Genomic DNA, 23,633 nt, shown 5'->3' with positions numbered 1-23,633 from the left:
CTGCCTGCTTCCCCAGACTCCTCTTTCATATGAAGCAAAAGTCCTATACCACTTGGGTAGACGAAGCAAACCCTTGTGCAAAGATCCACTTCTGGAAGGAAAAGGGAGAAACAACAGCTTGCTCTTGAGAACAAGACAACGAGACCTCTTGGGCTCCGATTCTGATAAAAATCAGAGGTCTGCTGCCACTGCAGGAAGAGCAAGAAAATATAATGAGCACTAGTGGATTAATAAATAGAAGAAGAGAGATAACACTTGGCAAAAAATATGTACGTGGGTGTCATTAAAGAAGAAACTCAAACGGCAAACATATTAAAAATACTCAACTTTATTAATAATTAGGAAAATGCAAATGAAAACCGTAAGACACCATTCCATACGCTTCAGGTTTACATAATTTCAAAAATCTGGCAAAACCAAATGCAGAAGAAGTGAATCATTAGGAATTCCCATGCACTTTGGGGGGTAGAAATTGGTAGGACTGCTTTGAAAACCAATTTTTCATCACTGGTAATTGTAAACTTTTGCATACACTGCGGTGTCGGTAATTTTGCTCCAACATACATGCCCTGAGTCAATTCATGCAGAGCACCTGGGGACAAGGAATAAAGGGGAAAGGAGAAAGAATGAGTGGGAAATATCAGGGAGGGAGACAGAACATGAGAGACTCCTAACTCTGGGAAACGAACTAGGGGTAGTGGAAGGGGAGGAGGGCAGGGGGTGGGGGTGACTGGGTGATGGGCACTGGGTGGGGGCACTTGACGGGATGAGCATTGGGTGTTATCCTATATGTTGACAAATTGAACACCAATAAAAAATAAATTTATTAAAATAAATATAAATAAAATAATAAGAATAAAATAAAATAAAATAAAATAAAATAAAATAAAACAAGCAGGATTGTTCACAATAGCTCCAAACTCAAAAGAACCCGAAATCCTATCAACAGCAGAATGGATAAATACAGTGTGGACGGTGACCAGCAATGAAAAGGAAGAGATGACATCTACGCGGAGGGATATCACAAACACAACATAGAATAAAGTGAGCAAGTCATAAAAGTGCACTTGAACTACAGTTGTATTTACAGAAAATACAGAATCAGGCAAAACTGAAAAACGTATTCTTTAAACATGCAAACGTTGGTGGTGGCAAAAATAGAAAGAATCAAAGGATAGACATCAAATTCAGAAGAATTGTTTTTCCTGAAGAGAAAGGAAGAAGTGGAATTGAGAAGAGGTATAAAGGGAAATTCTAATAAACTGTCAATGTTCTTTTTTTTTTTTTTTTTTTTTACTGTCAATGTTCTTATTTACAACTTGGCTGATGTGTCAAAGGGCGGTTGTTTTATATTAAATATATATATAAATATATATTTAATGTTCTTTTGTATGTGTGATATGATAGATTTCACCATAAAAAAGAAGAAACTAGTTAAAAAATAGTGAATAGTCACTGCAGCCAAGATGGAGTATCAGGAACCAGGTTTATTTTACTCCTTGAAACAACAGAAATCAGAAAACTGTACCAAACAGGTAAGACCACCGGTTCAAGGCGCTGAACGCCGGGCCTTGAAGGTGACATTCCCGAGAGGCAGGCACGGCGGCGACGGCCCTGCAAGTGGCCAGCTCAGGCCGGGGACAGGGCCCTGCTCCCGGAGGGGCCTCCCCAGGCAGGTGCCCGTGGGGTGGGCCGGACACGCTGGAGCCCCCCTCCGGGAGCACCAGGCAGGGGGCAGCTGCGGGGAGGGAGCTCCGGGGAGGACTCTGTGCAAGTGGGGACGTCATCAAGTCTGGGGAGAGAACTATCTGGAAGGGTCCAAGGGGACGGTCCTGGGCCGAGGATGCCGAGTGAGTGGGTCCCCCAGGAGAAGCAAGGCCCAGCATCTCTTACCTCCAGGCTCTTGTAAAACAGGTGGAGCTGAGGCCCCGACGGGCCGCACAGCCAATAACCGTCGCACCCGGACGCCAGCTGGTCTTCTGACCCAAACATGCCTTTTGCAATTTACTGTGCTCTGTCTCCTTCCACTGTCGCCTGCGACTGACAACATTCCACGAGCCTGATCAGTTTTCCTTTCCTGCTGGAGATCGCCTCCCTCCTTAATGCACAAGGGCTTGAAACTTGCACAAAACACTTCAGACGTATGGGCTCAGCATATTCCATGAACGCTGTAGCTTTTCTCCATCACTTATTTTGTTTTAAAGTAAGTAGGCCCCCCACCCAGGGTATAGAGCAATATGGCCTGCACTGTAAGCGGGACTTGGATTCTCGGCCCTAGATTAAAACCCACATATTTACAGCCCGAGTCACCACCGCGTCCTGCTTCCCTTCGTATTTTGATTCCGTCAATCATCTCTTAAAGAACGATTATAGTTCTATTTGATTGATTTTAAAATGAACTGCCTACGGTGCGCCAGAACAAACTGCAAAAACATTTACCGAACTTTAACTATTTGCAGGGTTTTTATTTTTTAATGATTTTCTTCCTACAAAACCTTTTCCATCTTCAAGAATGTCAGTAAGATCCACGTGCTTTAGCTAAGGCATCCCTGAAGCTGCCGTCGCACAATGTCCCATCGGGGTTGCTGGAATAAATGAACGAAGGCCCCGACTGGAGAGTCAGAGTTGGGGCTGGTATGTGCCGTCTGCAGCTGGGCAACGCGAAAGATCTGGAGCACCCTGGGGCTGGCAATCCTGAAGGTAGACCCAAAACTGCACATTAAAAAAAAAAAAAAAGATTTTATTTATCATCAATCTATCATCTACCTACTGTCAGTCATCTATCTATATGTGTATCTATCATCTATCTACCTATCATCTATTATCTATCATCTGTCTACTATCAATTATCTATCTAGTAATTGATAGTAATCAATTAGTATCTAATGATACTATCTAGTATCAATTATCTATCTATCATCTATCTGTCTACTTGTCTGAGAGAGAGCCAGGCAGCGTGGAGCAAGGGGAGGGGAAGAGGGAGAGGGAGCAGAGGCTTCCCGCCCAGCCGGGAGCCCCCGGGCACCCCCGCCCTGGGACCGAGGTCATGGCCTGAGCACCAGGCGCCCACACCTTCACAGCCCTGAGCAGCTCTCGGGAGCGGCCTGCATCCTCCGGGGCCCAGCCGGGGGCCGCTGCCTCTGCACCGTGGGGTGCGGCAGTTCCAGGACGGGAGGTGGAGGGAGGGACCGGCCGGCCGTGGGAGCCACGAGGCCACAGCAGGTGCCCGCTGCAGGAGGTGCAGGAGGTGGGCCGGGCGGGCTCAGCTGAGCGCCGACTTGGAAACAGGAACTCGGTCCAGAAGCTATTTTCACAGGTCGTGGGGTTAGAGCCCTGCCTGCCCTGAGCAGGTACCTGCGAACTTGTGGCCCGCCAGGCGGACACGGGGGACCTGGACACCGGGGACCCCCGCCAGGTGGGAAGGGCGCACCAGGGACACGGCCACTCCCCGGTTCAAACTGCAATTTGAACCTGACGAACGTCTCCCTGGAACGATGCCAGAAGGTTCAGGAGGGACACGCTTTGCGTGTTAATTCATCTGATCGTGTGGGAAAGGTTATGTGTCCGTTGGGCTTCGAACATGCGAACTGCGAGTCAGGAACTGCAGCAGGAGCCCCCAGGAGCACCTCTGGGTGAGGAAACCCCGGTGCAATGAAGCCAACGTGACTGAGAAAATTGGATTTTCTAAGCTGTTATCTATTTATTCCTGAGAGGCAAGGAGAGAGGCAGAGACCCAGGCCCAGGGAGTCATGGGGACCCCGCAGGGACCCCGGCTTGGGCCTCGATCCTGGCCCCGGGTCACGGCCTGGGTCCCCCCCTCCCTGCAGGTGCTCAGCCCCCGGCCTGGGGCCCTGGAAGATACGGCCTGAGGCTACGGCTGCGGCTCAGGGCTCCCTGCGGATGCCCCTGTGACCTGGGGGCACCCGGGCCCAGGGCGAGGCCACGGCCGGGACGCCCTAGGCGGTGTCTCCCTCCCGGCCAGGGAGCCCCAGACGCCGACCTGGCCATGGAGGACGTCACCGAGGCCCCGAGCTCCCCCGCTGGAGCCCAAGCCCTGCGCTTGTCGCTGGCACCCTAACTTAGCAGCAGCACTTTTTAAAAATGTCCTTTAAAAGAAATCATAATCCAGCATTCGCAGGGTCACTTTCGTCACAGCAGCCGTGACCGGTGTTCCTGGGGCACGTGGTCCTGGTTTTGGACTCAGGCTAGGTCCCCCGCTTGCCACGTGCCCCCCCCCAGGAGCCTCGGGCCTCCTCCACGTGTGGGTCGCGCTGAGCCACTTTGTCATCTCACCGAGTGCCAGCCCGCCTGGGGACCGGCCGCCGCTTCCCTGACCCCACAGCACTTTCCCCCGCCCCCCGCCCCTCTCCGGGAACCCCACCAGGCCAGGAGGGGGGCACACTCAGCCGGAGCACGCCGGTGTATTTTTGAAGTCACCTAATCTTATGACTAGAGAATAACGAAATTGCGCGCAGTGACCACCACCGGCCGCGGCGCAAAGGGAACAAAGAAGCCATCGCAAAATCCTGCCGAGGTAAGTCGTCTTGAGTGTCTTCCTCCAAGGCCCTCTGCTGCCTGCAACCCCCTGACAGTCCCTCTGCGCCCCGCAGCCTCCTTGTAGGGTAAGGCGGCGTCATCCCGGAGCCCCCTGGGCCCAGTCCCCCCTTGAGGCTCCGGAAGCTGGAACGGGGGCGCCGGCTGCACCTGCCGCCCCTGGGGCCCCACCTCGGCCCCACTGAGCCACAGCCACCTGCCCCCTCGCTGGTGCCCGCTCTCCCTGCGAGGCTGCGGGTCGCTGCCCAAGAAGTGCTCTGGGCACAAATTCTGTTTCTCCGCCCGCCCCTCAGTGGGGGGCTTAACCCCCATCCTCGGCCTGAGCTCCATCATCTTCCCACGGGGACAACGTTCCCAGCACCCTGGTGCGCAGGCAGCTTGCCGTGGGTCCGCTCCATTTCTCCACGCCCCCGACCGCCCAGATTTCTGACACATTTGAGATTTTCTCAATCCTGCTAAAGCCCAACGAGTTCCCAAAACGCCTCCTGGACCATCGTCGGGCCTTTAGACCCGCCTGATGGGACGCGGTTGAGCTTTGACAGGCTCGCGGAAAGGAAGTGACTTAAATCAGAAGCTGCCTTTTGGTGTAAAATGGTCTTGTCTGTGTGGTTGTTTTTCTTCCTAGATGGTTCCAGAAAAAATAAATACGGTTCTTTGTGAGTGTCTACTTTGGAAATTGTTTCTTTTCCCTTCTTTGTCATTCTCTGTGTGAATTCCAAGGGGCCGTGAAAGAGGATTTTCCAGGAGCAAAAGGAAGAGAAGAGCCAGCGAAAGACTCCGCGTGCCTGGGTCTGTAGCATGTCACGCTTGCGGGTGAGCCACCGGCCAGCCAGCCACAGGGTCACTGTTAAAAGCTCCCCCGGCTCCTTGGCTTCAGGAAAATAAGTACCCTTTAGCTCTAAGATCAGTCTGAAAAGTCCTCTTTAAGATCCCGGTAACTGGGGGCACCTGTGGCTCAGCAGGTGAGCATCTGCCTCCGGCCCAGGGAGTGACCCCGGGCCCCGGGATCGAGTCCCGCCTTGGGCCCCCTGCATGGAGCCTGCTTCTCCCTCTGCCTGGGTCCCTGCCTCTCTCAGTGTCTCTCACGAGTAAATAAATAAAATCCTGGTAACTATGCCAGAAATGACTTAGATAACTAGGCGGTTTAAGGCCAAACTTTTAACATATAAAGTATTTTAAGGAGAAAAAAATATTTTTTAAGAAGGCAATTCCAAGGAAAGCAAAGACAATGCCTTGCAATGTGGAAAGGAGCTGAGTCGGACCCAGGCAGCCACACTTCCCCGGGGCCGGGGACTTGGAGCAACACGATCCGAAACCAAAAAACTGACACAGCAACTTTCATTCAAGGACCTCGAAGTTTCCTTTTACAAAAGGAAAACCACCCAAGAGTCCGTGCACGGGGCACGTTCGGGACTTTACCCTCGTCCTGGGAACCAGTTTCTTGGCCTCAGCATGACTGGCCCTCGGGGCTGCGACGCTTGGCAGTGGGGCAGCCCAGCACCCCCAGCCCAGCACCCCCATCCAGCACCCCGGCCCAGCACCCCCGGCCCAGAACCCCCCACCCAGAACCCCCCGCCCAGTGCCCCCCACCCAGCACCCCTCACCCAGCACCCCCGCCCAGCACCCCCCACACAGCACCCCGGCCCAGCACCCCCCGCCCAGTGCCCCCACCCAGCACCCCTCACCCAGCACCCCCGCCCAGCACCCCCGCCCAGTACCCCCCACCCAGCACCCCAGCCCAGCACCCCCGCCCAGTACCCCCCACCCAGCACCCCCCGCCCAGTGCCCCCACCCAGCACCCCCCAGCCCAGCACCCTCCGCCCAGCCCCCGGCCCAGTACCCCCCACCCAACACCCCCGGCCCAGCACCCCTGCCCAGCACCCTGGCCCAGCACCCCGGCCCCACCCGACGCCACTAGTGCCACGTCCCCTTCCCTGGTCCTGACCACCCTAAGGGCCCCTTCGGCAGACGACGTGGTCCGGTGAGAGGCTCTGTCACGCAGGAGGAGCCGTGGGCCACCCCGAAAGCGCGGCCAAGCTGCCCGGAGGGGCGGGGTTCTGGGGCTCCAAGCGTGCGGCCCACCTGCAGCACCGCCTGCGGGAGCCCATCTGGGCCCGTTCCTTGGGCTGCTGGGTTCTGGGAGCGCGTCCACCAGCCCTCGCTGTCGGCATGAGCGCTCCCTGCGCCCACCGGCCACGGGGCGTGCCTGGCGCTGGTCCCCTGGGGGCCACGGGGACTCTGAGCCTCATGCGTCTCCAAGGGGCAAGTCTGTCTGAGGGGCCTGGACGGCTGCAGCCCCCAACTGCACATGCAGAACCACGGGCGACGCAGAGAGAGTCGCTTGAGGGCCGGGCGCGGTGGCGTGAGGAGCCCCAGGACGACTTGGCCACGACGAGGAACCTTGAGGTCTTGTTCCCGGGTAGGTCCCTCAACTGCATTAATTTTCTTTGAGACCGTGGCTTGGAGACGATTGCAACATATACCTGCGTGAATCGATTTACTTAAAAGATCATTTCATTTGCATCTAAAATTTTTGATGTGTCACTGCTTGTCTCTTGATACGTTATTAAATGCCTGCGCCCTCCCACTTCTTTATTCACACCGGTGCGTGGCCTCGCTGATCCCTGCAAGTGAGTCAGTGAAACCAGGAACACGCTAAGTTGAGCAATGCACCACCTCAAGCGTTTTGGGAATACAGACAGGTGCAAAAACTCATTTTTAAGCCACGGGCTCCGGAAGACACAGAAACAGAGCGGGGTGGCGAGCTGGCGGAGCGGGGACACAGGGCCGGGCGTGATCGGGGGCGCTCCGCTCCGTGTGTTCGGTGAACGTGGTGAGTACGCGGGCGCCGCGGCCTGTGCTGGAGACATGCGGCTGGGTGGCCGCCGTGTGCGAGTGCGAGTGTGAGTGCGAGCGTGTGTTTCGCGGAGGCCAACAGAACTGCCACGTGTGCGTGAGTAGCCACAGGGTGAGGCAGGAGGTAATCCGAGCCCCAGAGAGGAGCAGGCGAAGTGGCATCTTCTGTGTTCCGCAATTTTTGGTCCCGTGAAACGACAGAGCATCAAGTTTTCATCATAAGAGCTGGTGTGGAGCAAGAAATGCCCTGAATGTAGGGTCAGAACCTGGGACGAATCCTTGTCCTTCCGTTTGCTGCTTGTGGACCTTCGAGGCTCCTTCCCTCATCTGCAAAATGGGAACAGTAGTGCCCGGAAGGGTGAGGGTGAGGAGCGTGATGCTGCCGCGTCCTCAGGGGAGTGTTGCAGGCCGTTAGGGTTAGGGAGCCACCTGCTAGCCCCGCGGAGGCCCCGGGGAGAGCGGCCTCACTCCCCTGCCGCCCCATGACCCCGGCAGCACGGCCTTCCCGTCACAGGCAGCAAACCAAGGCGGCGGGCCCGTAGGCCTGCGTCCGGCCCGCGAGTCTGCGGGGCCTCGGCCCACCGACGGGGAGCAAGCCCCAGGGCCACGGCGCCCCGCGGCCGCCCCATTGGGACCGTGTGCGGGAAGACAAGAGGGACGCAGACACAGGCAACGTGGCCCGCGCCGCCGTGCGGGGTGGATAACGTCACCATGAAGGAAAACTTAATGTATTTCAAGGGAAAAAAAAGAAAGAATGCAAGTTCCTCTCCGGGGCATTCCAAGAAGATGGGACGAGGTAAGCTAAAGCGGGGTGCAGCAGGGCCAGGGCGCCGCGGGCTCGGGGCCTAACTCTGCGGCCAGGGCCGGCCCCGATCCACACCCGGGCGGCCCCGATCCACACCCAGGCTCTGATCCACACCCGGGCGGCTGTCACGAGGTCGTGCTGGGCTTGGCCTCGGTGCCTCCTGCCCGACGGGGTGGCCTGGCCACGGGCAGCTCTCCCTGGGGGAGGCCTTTTCTTTGTGGCCACAGGCTCACGTATCAGGGGAAATGATCCACTTTCATGCTTCACAGATTTAAAGTGTTGCTTTTCTGGGAGAGAACAGGGAAATGGACTCATGGGGAGTACGCGGCCGGGAGGGACGTGGGGAGAGCCCCTGGGCCCCCCGTGGGCTGCCTGCGGCTTCGTCGCTGCGTCCCCGGCCGCGGACACACAGGACACGCTATGTCTCTGTCTCACAGATGACAAAGCTGAGGCTCGGTGACCCTTGCATTTCTCCCGAGGTGTCTCGGGAACAATTATTCGCATTGCTTTGTGAGAACCAGCCACCTTCACCACGCAGCAGTGTCCTCCCTGCCCAGGCTGCTTGCCCCGAGCACAGAGCGCCCCCTCGCCCCCCTGCACCCCTCTGCTCGGCCTGCACCCGGCCCGCAGCATGCTCGGCGGGCACCTGAACGAGCAGCGAGGGTGTCCCCGCGGCTGTGACCTGCGAACCGGCAACATTTGACAGCAACTGTCAGTCATCTGCACGAGAGTCTTGCACATCCTGCACATCCTGCACGTCTTGTGCATCCCCTCGGCGCGCTCCTGCCACCTGTGCATGCCCACAAGACGAGGGGAGGGGGCCCATGATGAAGGGAGTTTTCACTTTGGCACAGGTGCGGGATTAGGAAGGTACATCTGCAGGCAGAAGGCGTCCTAGGAGGCCTCCCAAGCAGAGAAAGGCATCCTCTCCCGGTTATCTGCGGCCCTCCCCCACCACGGTAGGAGACTGGGATTACGGGGATCCCCAGCCTCACAGCAGAGCCGAGCTAGGCGTTAGTCTATCTTTACGGATGATGAAAATAAGTCTCAAGGGCTAAGCAACCCGCCCCGGGCCACACAGCTGGCAGGGGCCAGAATGAGGCTCTGATCCACCCTCGCCTTCGGTCGGGCGCCCCCTACCCAGGGAGGCAAGCTGCGGGGGGGATGAGGGGCCGCACTCCTGCTCTCGAGACGCGAGACAGGACAGTCAGCACTTGGGCACAGCCGTCCAGCCTCGGAGCAGGTCGGCCCCTCCCAGCGCCTGCTACTTCCTATTCTGGCCTTTTCCTTACACCCCATCACCTTCGGGGCCCGGTCCACGTAGGTGCTCACTGACAGAAGAAGAATATTAATATTAGCCCCAAAACATGATATCGCAGAAATAAAACCAAAGTGAGAAAACACATCAAAATATCTGATTCATCCCCAAACAGAAAAGACTTCCAACTTGAAAAAACCTTGGCTTTATCACTTTATTAACACCATTTAATAAAAATCACCATTAAGCATCGATCATGTCAGCTCCATCCGGGACGTAGATATTATTATCCCCGTATGCAGCTGACGAGCTGAAGTTGGGCCCCTTGCCCCCGGCTGCCGGCCTGGCAGGTGCTAGAGCCGGGATCCACCCCAGGTCTCTCTCCGTAGGCCCCCCCCTTCCCACGGCCTCAGCTCCCTAGCAAAGAGCTGTTGTAGTTGCGGGGCCTCGCGTGCTCACTTCACGGCCCCTCTTAAATACGTGGTGATGGGAAGTCTCAAGTCTAAGAAATCCGAACGGGTCCTGCAGTCAGAGCCGTCCCGGGGGGCCTGAGCGCCAAGGCGCTGCCTCGGCTGTCCGCCGAGCACCAGGCGCTGCAAGAGCCACCAAGGCGGCGGGCGGGAGGCTGTGGCCGGGCCAGGGACAGTGGCCGGGCGGGGCCTGGCTCTGGAACACGGGGCTGGTGTCCACACCGCCTGCAAGAAGCAGGTGGGGCGGGAGTCTGATTCCGCAGCAGGTCCTCAGGGCGCTGCAGGGCTGGGGGGTACACGGTCCCCGAGCCCGGTGCCCCCTGTGGAGCTGCGTAGGCCCGGCCCCCCCCAGTTCAATCAACGCTGAGCCTAGAAGCAGGCTGAGCCTCCCAGGCCGGTGGCTCTCCGGCTTGGCCTGCATCCGCATCCTCTTGTAGGCCTGTTAGGACCTCCTGGGCTCTCCCCCAGAGTTGTGGTTCCGCAGGCCTGAGAACTTGCATTTTTACCAGTGCTTTGATGATGCAGATGCAGCTGGCCTGCGGGCCGCATTTTGGGAATCATCGTTACAGACCCACACTCAGACCTCGGCCCCAGAAGCAGGAAGGGACAAAACCAGCTCCAGGCAGGAGCTTCCACGCAGGCGAGAGGAGCTGGCCAACGCCTTCCTTACTCACAGCCCCATCAGGGTCCTCCTAGGGCTCCCAGAGGCTCCAGGGGCCCGGCAATCCACAGGCTACCTGCCTTCACCCCCCTTTGAAGTAGCCACGCGGAAAAGAAAAGAAAAGGGAAAAACTTGAAAGGACGATCTGAAGAGCAAAATAAGCCTCGGCGGCCTTCCAGAGGGCACCCCACGGAGGAGGACGGGGTCACCCTCCCTGCTCCTCCCCCAGGGGCACGCTCCGTGTCCGAGGACCCAGGATTGATCCCTTTTCATGGGGGAGCCGCTTGACCTTAGATGGGCCATTAACACGTTTTATAGCCTCACACTGGGTCACGTGAACTATATTTTGCCAAGACGTTAGCCATAAAGTAAAGGAATTGACACATCTACTAAAAATATCGTCTCAGAAACTCTGACCATCCCGAAGACAAGCACCAAGATGAATGTACGCGTCAACCCATGGTAAGTCCCCAGTTATTTTTTCTCCTTATCCCTATGGTTTCTGAAAGTGCTTTTAACCATGCAAATGAGAGAGGCTGCAGTTAATTCTAGAATGTTAGATGGCTGCTGGGATAGCTATTGATTTTTTTTTTCATCTCAAAAGACATTCAATTAAGGAACACGAACAAATAAATCATCGCTGCTTCCGGCTTGAGCGGTAATTCGTGAAGGCTTAGGGGGTAGAGTGTGCAGAGGACTCTGAGCCTGGCCGATGTGTTACGGGCGGGAATACGGGTGGGAAACATCCTCTCCGTGAGGACTTTCTGCTTCAAAACGCCTTGATGACTTAACAGAAATAGCTCTGAGGAAGAAGGGGCCAGCATCACAGGCCTGGGAGGCCCCTGGCTGAGTTCTCTGGAAACTACCACGAGGCCGGGCCGCGTCCACTCACGGCTGGTCCGAGTCCAGGGAGACGCCTTGGGCCTCGGCGGCTCTGGAAAGGATCTGCTCTAGTTGGCGGAGACCCAAGGCCGTTTCTGCTGCTCCCAGGTCCCCTGAGAGAATGAGTCAGCCTCGGGCCTTGAGGTATGGGCTGCGCTGAGGAGGCCTGCAGGGCCCCTGAGGATGCCCCAAGGCCTGCTCCCCACCGTGACTGTCCCTCCGGGATTGCAAGGGAAAGGCAGCCTTACGGGGAAGAAATGTAGTGTTGGCGCTCGGGTATCCCGCAGAGCCTCCAGCCACACGCTGTTTCATTTAGTTCTCGCATTAACCTTGCAAGACAGGCTTGTGGCCTCTTCTATTACACAGGGAAAGAAACGAAAGGGCGTTCGGAGAGGCTAATAGGCCCCGCATCCCAGAGCACATTAGTGACAGAACCAGGTTAAGGACCGGAGCCCGTTTCATGCAAAGGAGCACTCTCCTCCATCAGATCCTTCTAATTAACTACAAGAAAGGGGAAAATTCAAAACAGCTACAATATTTATTTTAAGCCACTCGGACATTGAGTGAGGAACAAGATGCTTGCAGGTTTTCCCTGAGGTCAGAGGTGACTCCGACCTGTAGGTTCCCAGGCGACACGGCGAAGTAGGTAATGTTGGGTCCGCAGACTTGTCATCTCCCAGGACCCCTGGTGCTCAGCAGTTGAGCATCAGACTCCTGACCTCAGCTCAGGTCTTGCTCTCACGGTCCTGAGTTCAAGCCCCCGTAGGGCTCCATGTTGTGCGTGGAGCCCAAGTCCACAAACCAAACCAAGCAAACCCAACAAACCCTCCCATGTCCCGACCCCCTGCCCCCGCCGTCCACGGCCTGCGTCGTCCCGTGCCGGAGCTCCCCTCCGCACCCGGAGTCTTCCGGACGCCGCCTGGTCCTCGCGTCCACTCCTCTGAGCAAGAAGCAGCCCACGCGGCCGTGGTAAGGAGGCAGAGTGCCCGGCTCCCCGTGCGCCGGCCCCTCCCGCGGCCCGAGCAGGCCTTCCAAAGCGCCCCTGGGCCCGGCCTCTTGCGAAAGGACAGTGAACTGAGGGACGGGGCGCCACGCGAATGATGAGTGGGCTCAGGCTTCCGTGTTGCCTCTGCCAATGTTCCCTCACCCCCACGGGGCCGGGGGGCCTCTGGAGTCCCTGCAGGGAGGTTTGTTAGACTCCGACCTAACATATTCAGTTTCGATTCGGTGAGATTTCTGCTGCTGTGAGTTCTTCCAAATAAAGAGATTTAGTGTTTCCATAAACAAGGTTCTGCCTAGAAATGCGATAATGCCAAGAAAACCCACTGGAGTCAAGGCAGCCATGGGACCTCCCCAAGTTCCAGAACCAAATGGAGTAGCTTCCCCTGAACAAGTATTTCGTTAAATACTGTATGTCGCAAAGCTGTTCATGCAAAGTGGTCAAAATCTCTGTTCACACCTGCTACCTGCTCGGGGTTGTGGGATGCTGCTAGGTCCTGTCTTAGCCCGAGCACGTCCAGCCACAGTCACTGCGGCCTCAGGGCCCCGGAGTGTTGCCCTTGATGTTCAGTCAAAGCAAAAGGTGCAGAGCGCGGCCTCTACCTGCTCTTCTAGAAAAGTCGCCGGTGTTTGGAGTTTGGAGAGGCGCTGGCGTGTGGGCCACAGCGGAATGGCCTCGGAGCCTCCTGGGTGCACAGGGGCCCGGGGCCCCCCAGTCCCTGGGAGCAGTGGGGCAGGGGGAGCGGGGAGGGCAAGGAGGGCAGGGGGGGCAGACCCCTGCCTTCTGCACCTGCCCCCCATCCCCCCGCCCCCTAGGGCACTGTCAGCTGTTGGGGGGGGCCTCTGCCCTCGGTCCTCCCGGTGCTCCCAGGGTCGGGCACGGTCCTCCTGGTGCTCCCCAGGGTCGCAGCTGGGCCGCATGGACGGGCGGGGGCGGGGGGGGCACCAGGGTCACAGGGGTGGCGCTTTGCAGGCCTCACCTGGGCTCCTGCTCGGTGACCTGTCGGCCTGCGCTCCCCCCGCAGGTCTGCCTCCTGCCCCGGGCCGGCCCACCCCATCCACTCCGGTGGACGCCCCTGCTCACCTGTCCCACCCCATCAGCTCCAGTGGGTGCACCTGCTCACCCGCCCAGATGGTGGGTCCGGGCAGCTCCTCGGCCACACGCCCCGTGCGCTCACAGGCAGGTGGGAAGGTGGCCAGGGGCCATGTCCCTTGCCCACGTTGAGCCTCTCCGCACCATCACCAGCACAAGGGGAGCGGAGGACCGAGCGGTCAAGCACGAGAGTCTTGAAGTCAGAACATTCTGGGTTCAGGCCGCGACCCTGCACGTCAGGAGTTTCAGGGCATTAAGCCAATTGCTTGACCTTTCCTGGCCTTTCTTCAAGTGAACAGTGGGGATAGCGTCTCCCTTGCCAAGCACCCGAAGCCAGGACCCGAGGGCCCTGGAGCTGGGGAGGCCGGGCCGCGGGGACCTGGGATGTGGGGACAGGACAGGCCCCTCTGCGGTGGCCTCAAGGGGCAGCGACGGCTGGCAGGCAGATGCTCAGTGACAGCAGCACCTTCGACCCTGCCTAACGCAGGTGGCTCCAGGCCCCTGTGCAGCCAGGGAGGACGACCCCCCTTCCCTAGCTGTTCTGTATCAAGGGAGTAATGCTACCTTGCAGAAATGCATTTTTTAAGGATTTTATTTATTGATTGATGAGAGACATAGGCAGAGGGAGAGGCAGGCTCCCCGCAGGGAACGGGGTACAGGACTCCCCCCCAGGACCCCGGAGATTAAGCCCCAAGCCTAAGGAGATGCTCAACCAAACCACTGAGCACCCAGGTGCCCCACCTTGAAGAACTTCTTAAAGGAAAATCTTGCATTTTTAATTAAATACATACCTTGGACTTTTCAAAAGAACACTGTAAAAATATAAATGTATTTTACTGTAAGTTCATGTGAGGAAAAGCTAGAACTTCCGAGATGTAATAGGGTATTAGGCGAAAACAGGAGCAATATTATGCAGATGAGACATAATTAGACACAACGAGTAGACATGACTGTTACCAGCAAGGAGCTTCTAGAATAAAGAGCGGGGCTTCTTGAGCTGAGAGTCACGGGTGAGCCTGGAACCCGCGAGCCTTCTCAAACTGTGTGCACCACGGTGGGCGATCCCCGTCAAATCCCCGTCGGAAGGCCCAGGGGTGTCTTCATATTCTCAAAGGGATACACAAAACGGTGGGGGGTGGGGTTAGAACCACAGATCAAGACTAAAGAATCATTTAATTGTAGCAATTTTCCTATGGAATGCTACGAAAATAGGCTACTTACAGTCCTCTAACCCTGGGTTTCTCACTGGCTTAGATAAAGGACAAGCTGAATTCCTGGCCTGCTGAGTTTGAAGATAGTCTGCGGCTTTTATTCCTCTATAAACATGTGATTTTTCAATACATTTGGATTTCTCAGAAACTATTCACAAAACCTGTGCCGAGATCTATGGCCCCCTCGGTCCCACATCTGGGTGCCTTGAACCGCACAGTAATTTATGACCAGCCCGCTGGGTTGAGCCCTCCTCCCGTGTGACTAACAGGAAGGGAAGTTTGGCAGCAGCACAGTCTTAATGAATGAAAAATGCAAACCTTGCAAATCCCTCTGCATTTAAATCCCCCAGAGTCCTGATGCAGACACATTTCCAAAAAGCCTGCATTTCCAAGATGCAATTTACTGCTCTTAGAGGTTTGGTGTGGGCCACCCGAAGGCCATAGGCCTTATTAAAACAGAGTTTCATCAGCCAAGAAGATACAGTGATCTTTATGGTAAAATGGGAGAGATGTGTTGAAATGAGAAGCTTCGGTGAGAGTGAGAAGTCACATGTTATCACTCAGTGTAATTTGCACGCCAGGCCCAGAGAGCGAGCTGACCTCTGGCCCGCACTGCTTTGCTGCATTCCCACTGCTGTGCCTTGAAGAAGGCTTCCAGCAAGGTGTCCCCTTATGTGGGGTTTTCTTCAGAAAAACAAATAGATTCTGAGGGAGAAACTACCCCTGAATTCTCACTGCTGGGAGCCAGTAATTTATTTATTTATTTTTATAGATTTGAATTCAGTGCGGTGGAGACTGTGGGGCGATGCTGGACACAGAAAGGCTGCTGCTTTGCTGGCATATGGGAAACAGGCGCTCCTGGAGTGTGAGGCTGCTACTCACCCTAGAAATGGGACTGCATTGCCCCATGCAGGATACAAATTATAGCAGGGATGCAGGGCCCGTTATTTAAAACTCTTGAGGTCAATGTGTTTCAGAATTTGGAATATTTCAGATTTTTTAAAGGTTAATATGGAGCTTATACTCTACTCCTCCAAGAGTGTGGGCAGCACCCCATACTTCACCCCATTGAAGAGACTCCACTTTTCCCTTTTTTGAACATTATTATTTTTTAATTTATTCATGAGAGACACACATAGAGAGAGGCAGAGACACAGAAGAGGGAGAAGCAGGTTCCCTGCAGGGAGCTGGACACGGACTCAATCCCGGGACTCCAGGATCACGACCCGGGCCGAAGGCAAGCTCTCAACCGCTGAGCCCCCCAGGCTGCCCCTCTTTTTTGAACATTAAAGAACTGGTCAAAGTCCCACGTCCCAAGGTGGTCACAACCGCTACGGGACTATTGTTCTCCTACAATCATACTTAAGAGTAGGGAGAGAAGGACATGGGTTTCTCCTCATGGAGAAAAATTCCTAGAAGCCCCAAGGAGACTCTCCCCCAAATGCTATTGTACAGAACTGGGCCTGAAATATATTCAAATGGGAATTCCAGACAAGAATTCCTTCCCGGCACTTGGGACAGACCTGCCCTCCCTGAGCACACGGCTGCCACAGCTGGACAAAGACGGAGCCTTATTCGAGGACTGAGGAAGGAATGGTGTCGGCCGAAGCGACTAATGGCAACAGCGACCCGGATTATGTCAGAAAGCCAAGGCAGGATCCTAGTTCCTAGGGCAGGAACAGCAGAAATGGCCAAGCTGGCATCTGATCAGAGCGTTAACCACCCGGGACCCTAATCTCTGCTTCCTCTGAGAAGCCCCTACAGACACCGAGACAGGCCTGCGCCTCAGGCAGACGGACTTGTATAGCCAGGGGGATCTCCCGCCCTGCGGTGGGCCTGATAGGAAGCGGTGGGGTGCACTCTCAGCAACACAAGGGTGGGGAGTGAAGGTGGGAGAGGTCAAGGCGGGCCAGTAGGAAATGAAGCAATGAAGGCACAGTTATGGTCTAGACCGGGGGGTGGGGGGGGCTGGGGGGGTGGTGGGGGGGTGGGGGGGGGTGGCAGGGAAGTGCGGCTGCTGGGCCAAATGCAGCCTGTGGCCTGCTCTGTAACGAAAGATGTTCAGGGACACGATCATGCCCGCTGGTTTGCGCCTTGTCTCTGGCTACCCCTGGGCTGCAACAGTACAGCTGACTATTGGTGAGCGGGTCACACGGCCTGCAAAGTAGTCCTTTGCGGAAAATGTTTTACAGATCCCTGCGTTAGAGCACCTCGCCAAAGCAAGGTGACGAGAGACCAACTGTAAGGCAACATTCTCCGTTCTCAGCTCTAGGAAGGGTCCGGGAGGAATGAACAGGGATCACAATAGATGGGCTGCATGGCAACAGGGAATCTAGGTTAAATGTCCTAAGATCTGGGCACAAGGCCATAGGCATGTGGGAACTTGGAAGAAGGCATAGCTCGATCCCAGAACTCACTCCGGGACTGCAGGATTAAACAGATGACTTGGGTGGGAATTTAAAATGAAAGCCAAAGTAGATGCACGGTTCTTTCTTTTCTTTTTAAAAAAAGATTTTATTTATTTACTTCAGAGAGAGACCACAGAGTGGGAGGGAATCACAGACTCGCCCCTGAGCAGAGAGCCTGATGCAAGACTCAGTCTCAGGACCCTGAGATCCTGACCCAAGCCCAAGGGAGCCACTTAACCAACGGAGCCAGATGCGTGGTTCTTCCAAATAGGCTTATGCACAAGGGAGCGGGGGAGGCTGTGTGTGTGCGTGTGTGTGTGTGTGTGTGTGTGTGCGCGTGTGAATGTAAATTAAAAAATCTGAAGGCAACTACCCCATAATTAGGGTGAGAACCCCACAGATGAGCAAGCTACAAATCCAGAAACCCCGTGGTCAGTAGAGATTTGCAGCACGGAGCCAGTGCTTGGACGCTATGTTTGGGATAAACCTGCGAGTCAACTAAACAGTGATCCTTTGCTGCTTTGGGGGAACCTGGGGCTATTGAGAGGATTCCTGCCTCAAGTCAGAATTGTTCTGGGAAGTGACCGGAACTGAGCCAGGTGGCAAGAGACCAGCAGCTCATCGAGTGTACTGGGGTCGCTCAGGAGGGACACTAGGTGGCTCAATACACCACCCCTGGGAGTGATTCCCTGAAAGTGTCGATCTACAGTCACCACCTTCTACATTAGCACTAAGGGAAAGACAATTATTTTCCAACTCTCTTTTGTCAAGATTCCCTTCTATTTGTTTAAGTACAACATCAGCTACCTCCCACTTCCCCACTCTGTATTCTAATGATGTCGCTGTAACCTGTTGCAAGATTATATTTTAGGTTAATGTTTCCTGGTGGCAGCTGAAAAGGCACCTTAATATCAATATTAAAAATACTTGGAAATTGCACTGTAAGATGGGCTTCCTGTAGACTGTGAGTCCACCCCACGGTGTGGGGATCATTACAGCTCCATCAAAGAGGGTGTTCCCTTCCGGGAGGCAGTGTCCTTGCCTCTTCCTGTTCGTCTGCAGCCCAGATCTCATAGCAAAGCCTCCCTAACCCTTAGAGAATTAGAAACACTTGGCTTGAACTCCCGGAGTCATGGCTTATGTGAGTCCAGCCCTCCTAATTTTTTCCCAAGAACTCCTGGCCTTTTAACCTCCTGGTTCCCTCTATCTTTGCTCCTATGTCTGTCTCTATAATCTGGATCTCATCTTGAATATGAGTTGAATTGCATCCCCCAAGAAAGATGTGTCCCTCCAGAACCTTAGAATGTGACCTTATTTGGATGTAGGGTTTCTGCAGATGTAGTCAAGTTAAGATGAAGTCATAAAGGTGGATTTTATCCCATAGGACTGATGTCTTTCTGAAAAGGGGAATTTGGGCACAGGGATAGACTTGCAGAAAAGGCCCACGAAGTCAAGAGACACAGGAGAGGAGAGCCATGCGTAAGACACGGGACGCCTGAAGCTCCCGGAAGCCGGGAGAGATTCTTCTCCAGCGTCTTCAGAGGTAGACTAGCCCTGCGGACACCTGAATTCTAGACTTCCGGGCTCCATAACTGGGACACGATACATTCGCGCTGTTCTAAGCGATGTGGTTTGTGGACGTAGTTATAGCAGCTTTAGGGAACTACTACGCATGGCCCACAGGCCGGGCTCAAAGCTCTGCCCGGGCCCTGGACACCAACGTCCCTGCTCGTGCCAGGCCTCCCCTGAGCGTGCCGGTTAGGGTCCTCGGAGCAGCCACCTCCCAGCCCATCACCGGACGAGACACGGTCAGTCACGCCATCCCCCACTCCACGCCTCCCGCCCTGGCATTTTCCTTGTCCTCCTACATCTTCACTTGCCACCACCCTGATTTAAGTCGCTATTGACTTTCTGTAGCAGCCACCTAGTGGGATCTACCTGCTTCCCGCCTTGCCCCTCTAATCCACCCTCCACACTGTAGCCAGTGTGATCCTAAAACACACAAATCATCCACCATGCAAACTCCTAAGACAAGATCTAAAATCCTTAAACTGATCCAATCTTTTCTCTGGCCTGAAACCCTGGACAATGTGACATTCCAGTCACGTGGAGATCCTTTAGCTCCTCAGCTACTCTAACCCTTCCGCCCCCAGCCCTCCCCCCCACCCCCGCCTTTGCGTGTGTGGTTCCCCTTCTTCCAAGGGCACACTCTTCCACCTCCTCGCCTGGAGAACTCCAAGTCCAACTGGAGTTCATCAAGTCCGACTGAAAATTCCCCTCCCCCAACCAGGGCACTCCCCGAACTGGGGGCCAGGCCCTGTTTCTGGCTGCACACCCTGTACCTCTCCTAGCGTGGTGTTCAGCCCTGGAAATGCCTCGGTCAGTATCCACCTCCCTCACTAGCATAGGAACTAATCCCCACTTACAGCGTAGTCCTCACGCCCACTAAAAAGGCCTCCATATCCTAGGTACGTAAGAAACATTTGTAAGAATTCATGAATTGGACCATAGAGGTACTTATTTGTTTATTCATCTCATTAACCTAATCCATTTTAGGAAATACTGTTCCATTTGGTAAAACTGACCTCCTTGCCTGGGATCCAAGGCGGTCTGGAATCATCCCACCTTCCTCATCAATGTTCCCTCTCCCCCTCTGGCGTCTGGCCCCTAAGGATAGAGTTCTCTCCACTGGAATGCAAGATTCTGGCCTCCCAGCTGCCCCAATGTGATCACCCCTCAAAGCCCGCTCGGGTTCAACCTCTTCCAGGGGACCCACTCTGCCTCTGCAGCTAACTAGCACTATTTCTCCCTCTAACACTCCTAACAGCACTAAAAGTCTGGACTAGTAATTTTGTATCTAGTGTTCATGGTCTTTGTGTTTTACCCTTGTGTTTTTCAAATATTAACCACTATTTTCTCCCCGGATTTTCCCAATTCTTTCCTTTCCCTGACCCACTTAAGCACATAGTCAGACCTGAGGTCTGGCCACAGGAAAGGAAGCAGGAGAAAATAAATCTCTGAGTTTTGTGACCCAGAAGAGTGAATTTCCAGAATGATTTTACAAATTAGATCAAAGAGAAGAAGAGAGGAACAAACCAGGTCCCGCAGACCAGGTGGAGAGAAGAGTAAGGATGGAGAGGCGCTAAGCGAGAGACACCAGTGGATCCCAGAGGGTTTCTCCACCTGCTTCAGGGCAGAAGCCTGGGAAGGAAGCAAGTCCTCTGAGAGGTGTGGGAACCGGAAGCAACAGGCATCTGCAGGATGCTCACTGCACGGAGCTCCAGGGAGACAAGAAGACTCCAGAAATCTGTCTTTAAGTTGTATCTGAGCAGATAAGGACATGTGCGACACAAACATCTCACCTCAGTTGGCCAAGAAAGAAGCAGAATAACTCCTGGGCCCATCGGGCATAACACGGGGGTATCTGAGAGATTTTTAGGACCTGAAAATGCCACGCAGACTCTTTTGGAAGGAAGGATATCTCAGTGGCAATCTGCATGCAGAAACAACTAGAACAGTGGATCTCTCATGGACAAATGATTCAAGGACAAACAGATCATTTCCCAACATCCTGGCACTATTTCCACCCTCTAGAATTTAGGCAACCTGGAAATTAACCCTACTGAACTGTCAGCTTCTTGATGGCTAAGATTTCGTGAAATTTCCTTTTGGCATCTCCTCACATAGTGGCATCTTTTACCAGAAAGGCCAATGAATAACTGAATAAACCGTGTTCCCTGGAAGGAAATTCCAGTTCTCTAATTAGAGTCTCCAAGAGAAATATATTACTAAGCCAACTCAGTAATGCCCTGAAGTCTAGGCAACTACACAATGAACGTGGGAACCCAGGAAAAAGACGATCTCATCGCACGGTGAAGAGAGAAGGCTATGTGAGCACGGAGAACCCACCGGCTGCTCCTGGAACAGAGACTGGTGAATGTGTGGGGGCCACGCGTCTCACCGTATCAGGATTGTGCCCCTATTATGGACCGTAGGCCACGGAGCGTTTGGCAGTGCTGGCCATTTCAAGTAGGCCTCAGAGTTCCTACTTTTCTCACAGACACCAGAGGAAGTGGACCAAGTGCCTTTACTGGTGATCTCTCTCTATCCTGTTGGTAATGCATGAGTTTCCATCAACCTACTAAAGATTTTTATTTAGGTATCTAAGTGCAGAGATAAAAGAAAGGGGGAGGAAAACAAAGATTTTTGTTGGAAAAGCACTAGTGCATTAGTGCTTAAGTTTAAATGACCTTAGGAAAAATTTTAAAATTTAAATGACCTTAGGAAAAATTTTAAAAATAAATCTTGAGAAAGTACGAACAGGTTGTAATAGTTTAATACTCCACTGCAAAAATAGCATACAGTTATGTGGTAACTGCATGAAAAATCCTAAGGTATGAAATAATAGGATAATAAAACCTTGACTAGAAGGCAACACCATTTTTGGAAGTCACTAGGAGTGTACCCATTTTAAACATGTTAATTTCCTTTTTTTGGCCCCAAAGAGCTCACAACTGTGACAAGATAATAACGATGGTTTTGTTTTACTCTTTGCTCATCGCCAGTTTCAACTTTCTGTCGTGTGACCAACAATCTGAAAACCATTAATCGCTTATCCAGGAATTTAAAGATGTAACTATTTCCAGATAAATATATCAGTGAGGAAATCGTTGAATTAACATTTCATAAAAAGATAGAAAAGGAAAGAGAATCTACAGTGAAACGTGACTAAACCATTATAAGTTGTACAAAATAAGTTTTATAATGAAAACAGTTGGACACTGGATTCAGGAAAGCCTACTTTTTAAACTGGGGGTGGGGGCGTTGGGGGTGAGAGGAGGATGTTGGAGGTCCGAGGTGGAAGAGCCAGCACTCACAAACCCCCCCGCTGAAGCAAAACTCTGTTAGGGTCTCCCTTGGGCACTTGGACTTGCACCCTGGACTCTTGCTCCTATTGGAATTCAGTGTCTCCTTTCTCTCATGCTTCCTGACCTCAGCTTTTTGTAGTTTTATGGATCTAGCAGTATCCAGGTCCTTAGCGGCTTTGCCTTCCATGCTTTCCTGATCTGTGCTTTTAATCAAACAACTTAGAGGGAGGCTGGGATGAGGGAGAGGCTGCTCCCGGTGACCAGGTCAGTGAAGCCAAGGAGTCAGCAAAGATCACTCATTCACATGTGCAAGAGCAGTTCTGGGCTGAGGCCTCAAGCAGTACAACTGGGTTCCTCGTCCTTCCCTCCTGGGTCACCAGAATTATATCTGCAGTTCTCCACAGTGGTCATTCCGTTTGGTTTGCAATTCAGCTTTGGCCCTGGCTGCAGATTTCTGACACCTCCTAGAACACGGCTCAATGCCTCCCACAAGCATACCTGTTGCCAGCTCAGCCATCTGACCACAGTCCAGCCTTCTGGGTATTGGGCAACATCTGATGCCCCCTCAACACCCCAGTTGCTGGCTGAGTATGCTCCCAGACTGGGTGAGACTAATCATGCTGGGGTGCATGGAGCAAAGTTTTCAGATCTGTGAAGGCACAAAACTAGAAGAGATGGCTAATATGATGAAGATGTTTAAAAGCTCTTGAGAGATCTGAAGGCTAGCTCAAAAGCAACAGAATGAGATTTAATAGCCTTGAGTTTGGGCTCCAAATACCATCTCGTAAATGCAGATGATGGAAAGATGGCTTGGCTACTTTACGTGAAGAGACTGAGGTGCTTTTGTTGATCATAAGGTCAGTGCGATGTGACTTAGCCACTCGGAAAGCTAATCCTCCTGTAGGCGGCACTAATAGGACTGTGTCCAAATCACGCAAGGCGATGACCTCAGTAGTCTCACCTCCAACTAGTCGAGCAACAGCTGACTACTCAGCCATGACCTCCGCTCTCCAAGAGGGTCATTGGCAGCCAGACAACTCGGGGGAAGCAGACGGACAGAGAGGCATGTGCTCTCCGCTGCGTAGGGAATCACTGGGCGACCTCAGCCAGAGCAGTGGCTCTACATCAGTTCAAACTCTTTTGATTCAGCAAAAAACGTAGCTGGTTTAGGCAAAGACGGGGTCACGAATCCTCGGGATGACAGGGCCGCCATCCTGGTGAGACGCAGGGGCTGGCAGAGCCAGTCGTTTCTTGGTAGCATCTGCTCTGATTCATTGGTGCCCACAGAGAACCAGCTTTAAATATTTTGAATATCGCCCCTAGAAACAGGAGCGCCTCATAGGATCCAAGGTAGGAACGTGGCTGAGCTTTGGGAAGGGCTGGAGCCAGGAAATGGAACGTCACCAGGAAGGCTGGCAGCACTGGCTCTCTGCTCCTCCCCGTTGCTCCGTTAGTCTTTGTCTGTGTGGGACGGCTTCTCCAATTCCTAGTCTACTTGCCCCAAACTGGCTTTCTCATCATCCCAGCCCCAAGTTCCCAATAGAAGGGATTCTGTTTGGTGTAGCATG

General features: G+C 54.0%; 1 long non-coding RNA gene across 3 annotated transcripts in view; it reads right to left on the bottom strand.

The window, feature by feature from the left end:
- Positions 1-312: 312 nt before the first annotated feature.
- Positions 313-23,633, bottom strand: part of LOC112911652 (uncharacterized) — a 38,755-nt gene continuing 15,434 nt past the window's right edge. Inside the window, exons 2-3 of one of the 3 annotated variants that reach the window (XR_012000910.1) lie at positions 1,894-2,712; positions 313-592 (exon numbers count right to left, since the gene is read on the bottom strand). This is a non-coding gene — a long non-coding RNA (uncharacterized lncRNA). Of the gene's footprint in view, positions 2,713-14,535; positions 23,632-23,633 lie in introns of those variants that run through there. The other 2 variants (XR_012000911.1, XR_012000912.1) reach the window with 2 other exon arrangements.

The sequence above is a fragment of the Vulpes vulpes genome, chromosome 4 (genome assembly GCF_048418805.1).
Source record: "Vulpes vulpes isolate BD-2025 chromosome 4, VulVul3, whole genome shotgun sequence".
NCBI lineage: Eukaryota > Metazoa > Chordata > Mammalia > Carnivora > Canidae > Vulpes > Vulpes vulpes.
This window is presented reverse-complemented; position numbering and strand designations above follow the sequence as displayed.